Genomic DNA, 3,653 nt, shown 5'->3' on the forward strand with positions numbered 1-3,653 from the left:
TGCGAGGGTGTATGTGTCCATGAATTTATCAATTTCTTTTAGATTTTCTAGTCTATGTGTATAGAGCTATTTATAGTAATCTCTGATGGTTGGTTGTATTTCTGTGGGGTCAATGGTGATAGCCCTCTTATCATTTCTAATTGTATCTATTTAATTCTTCTCTCTTTTCTTCTTTATTAGTCTAGCTAGTATTATCTATTTTATTATTTATTTTTTTTTTTTTAAAAACACCTCCTGGATTTGTTGATTTTTTGAAGGGTTTTTTTTGTGTCTCTATATTCTCCAGTTCTACTCTGATCTTGGTTATTTCTTATCTTCTGCTAGCTTTGAGGTTTGTTTGCTCTTGTTTCTCTAGTTATTTTAGTTGTGAAGTTAGATTGTTAACTTGAGATCTTTCTAGCTTTTTGATGTGGGCATTAAGTGCTATAGATTTCCCTTGTAACAATGCTTTAGCTACGTCCCAGAGATGCTGGTACATTTTCTCTTTGTTCTAATTAGTTTCCAAGAACTTCTTGATTTCTGCCTTAATTTCATTATTTACCCAGGAGTCATTCAGGAGTAGGTTGATCAATTTCCTTGTAGTTGTGTGGTTTTGAGTGAATTTCTTAAACTTGAGTTTTAATTTGATTGTGCTGTGGTCTGAGAGACTGTTTGTTATGATTTCAGTTCTTTTGCATTTGCTGGGAAGTGTTTTACTTCCAACTGTGTGATCAATTTTTGAGTTAGTACTGTATGACAATGAGAAGAATGTATATTCTGTTGATTTGGAGTGGAGAGTTCTGTGGATATCTATCAGGTCCACTTGATCCAGAGCTGAGGTCAGGTCCTGAATATCTTTGTTAATTTTCTGTCATGATGATCTGTCTAATATTGACAGTGGGGTGTTAAAGTCTCCCACTATTATCGTGTGGGATTTTAAATCTCTTTGTAGGTCTCTAAGAATTTGCTTTATAAATCTTGGTGCTCCTGTATTGGGTGCATATATATTTAGGATAGTTAGCTCCTCTTGTTTCGAACACTTCACCATTATGTAGTGCCCTCCTTTGTCTTTTTTGATCTTTGTTGGTTTAAAGTCTGTTTTGTCAGAAACTAGGATTGCAACCCCTGCTTTTTCTGTTTTCCATTTGCTTGGTAAGTTGTACTCCATCCCTTAATTTTGAGCCTACATGTGTCTTTGACCCATTAGATGGGTCTCTTGAAGAGAGCATACCAATGGGTCTTGGCTCTTTATCCAGCTTGCCAATCTGTGTCTTTTAATTGGGGACATTTAACCCATTTACATTTAAGGTTAATATTATTACACGTGAATTTGATCCTGTCATGATGATGTTAGCTGGTTATTTTGCAGACTTGTTTATGTGGTTGCTTCAGAGTGTCACTTTGTACTTCATTGTGTTTTAAAAATATTGTATGCTTCACAAACTTGCAAGTCATCATTGAAAGGTGCCATGCTAATCTTCTCCATATCATTCTAATTTTAGCATATGTGCTGTCAAAGTAAGCACTGCAAATATCTTAATAATATGAGATCATATAATACCTACTATACTGTTTTCTTTTTACATGTATAAGCATCTTCCAAATTAGTATTTATACTCATGTCATTTTTAAGACAGTTACTATTGCACAGTATAGATATAATTTATTTAAGTAATTCCCAGGTATGTATTCCAACTTTTAATTTTTCCAGCAATGCTGTGACACATGTAATTTGTTATTCCAATTCTACAGTTGTAGAATTCTATACTGAAATTGAGTTTACAGTAAGATTCTATATTAGTAGCATAAGGTAAAGTAAAATGATTCTATATCAGTAGCTTAAGGTAAAGTATTTTCAAATCTGGGAAACAATAATGGTAAACTTATATGAGGGAAAAATCTGTTTTATTTTTCTTTTTACTATATTTAACATCAGTAACAACAGTAACTCTCAGACTAAAAAAAAAAACCACATTGTAATTAACTTAAAGAAAATAACATGTAAAAAAGGAATCAGATGAATGCTTTCCTCACTATTTAATGGTGATCGTTTTACTTGATAAGTTGTTAACATTTTCAGCAACTATCAGATAGTGGATATGAAATGCAGAGCTGAAAGCTCTGGTCAGGATTTGGGGTTCACAGATTCTTGTTCTTTTTCCTCAGACTGCTAAGGCTGAAATTGCTTGTCACCCTTCAGTTTGACAATAAATTGAAGTCAGTCTTGATTTCATGTTTCTCTATTGAGTTAATAAGTATACTACATTTAAAAAACAGGATGGAATCTTTCCAATAGTTAAGTTTTTCTACGTGATTAGGAGTACTGCATGTTGCTAAATGGTCTCTCAACTTAATCCATAATAACTTCAGAGGTGTCTGCTCAAACTAAACTCAGATGACTTAAACCCCAGGGCTCTCATTAGAGAAAGTCCTTCATATTTTATTACATAGCACCATGGTTTTCCAACTACAGTCCTATGAAAGGGCTTACAGGCATGGGTGATTCTAGAAAAATCAGTTTTCTGACTTCCAAGATAGTCCTTCCTAAAACAGATCTGCCTGAGAATGAGCTTTCTTTTAGATATTGCCCCACACAAAATATTTCCCTTAAAGGGTAACGTAAAACTGTTTGGTATTTTTGCTGGTTAGGTGATTTCCAAATACATACTTAGATAAAACGGAAGGAGGCCTGATTCGGTTTCTAACTTATAAGTTGTTAGAAATAATTTCTGATGAGAGTTCACCATGTCATAAATAAATAGATCCTCATTGGTTTATTTTTTATAACATTAAAAGCATAAAACAAGAAAAAATTGAATAGTAGTATTCAATTATTAATGCATTAAAAGGAACCATGTAAAATTACAGAAAAATTTTCACGTCTTGTGATTGCTTATCTGTAAAATGGAAGAGGAGAATCAGATGTAAGATTCTGTGTTCTTTGTACTACAAATTCAGTGCTTATTTTTCCAGTCGATAGAGACACATTGACTATCTTGTCCTTCAAATAGCCAGTTGAGTGACTGTTTTAAATATTGAAATATGGCTACTCAAACATAATTTGACAGTTATAATAGAAACTGTCTTTTTAAAAAAACTTTCTGTCAGCTTCTGTATTTGATTCTACTTCTGTTTTCATTTAATCATTAAATTAAAGATATTACCTTCAAATACTATTAAAGACAACTGGTTGAGACACTAACTTGTATTTTACTCCAGTGTGTTTCTTCCTTTTAGCAATAACTTACCCAGTGTCTTATGCTGTCTTGCTTCAGGGTCATTGATGTTACAAGCCTTAAAGCAGAAGTTGTCTGAACACAACCTTCTTCCCCAACATTTTGTTTTTGAACACAGAAGTCCATTTAATGGATTAAGCCAGTTTACTTCAGAGTGATATGAGAGAGAGGTTCATCTTTGGAAGGTGGTGGAAAGTGCAAAGCAGGTGGGCAGAAATACACAGAGCTCATGAGAATAAAAGATTCCTTATATCTATGGGAGAATGTGTGTATGTATCTGATGATGGGAATTATGTTCCTCTGCAGCAACCCAGGGAGAAGATAGGACTTTAGAAGGGACAGCTGAAATGTGCAGTCATGGAGACTAGACAATTGGCCAAGACTTTTACCTCCAGATAAGGTGTTACACTACATCCAAACAAACTGCCCAAGCTAGGT

At 33.8% G+C, this 3,653-nt stretch overlaps 1 non-coding gene across 1 annotated transcript; it reads right to left on the reverse strand.

The window, feature by feature from the left end:
- Positions 1-1,399: 1,399 nt before the first annotated feature.
- LOC123574215 (U6 spliceosomal RNA) lies at positions 1,400-1,505 on the reverse strand. Its single transcript, XR_006699108.1, has one exon. It is a non-coding gene; the product is annotated as a U6 spliceosomal RNA (small nuclear RNA).
- Positions 1,506-3,653: the final 2,148 nt, after the last annotated feature.

Source organism: Macaca fascicularis, chromosome 6, assembly GCF_037993035.2.
Source record: "Macaca fascicularis isolate 582-1 chromosome 6, T2T-MFA8v1.1".
In the NCBI taxonomy this organism is placed as follows: domain Eukaryota; kingdom Metazoa; phylum Chordata; class Mammalia; order Primates; family Cercopithecidae; genus Macaca; species Macaca fascicularis.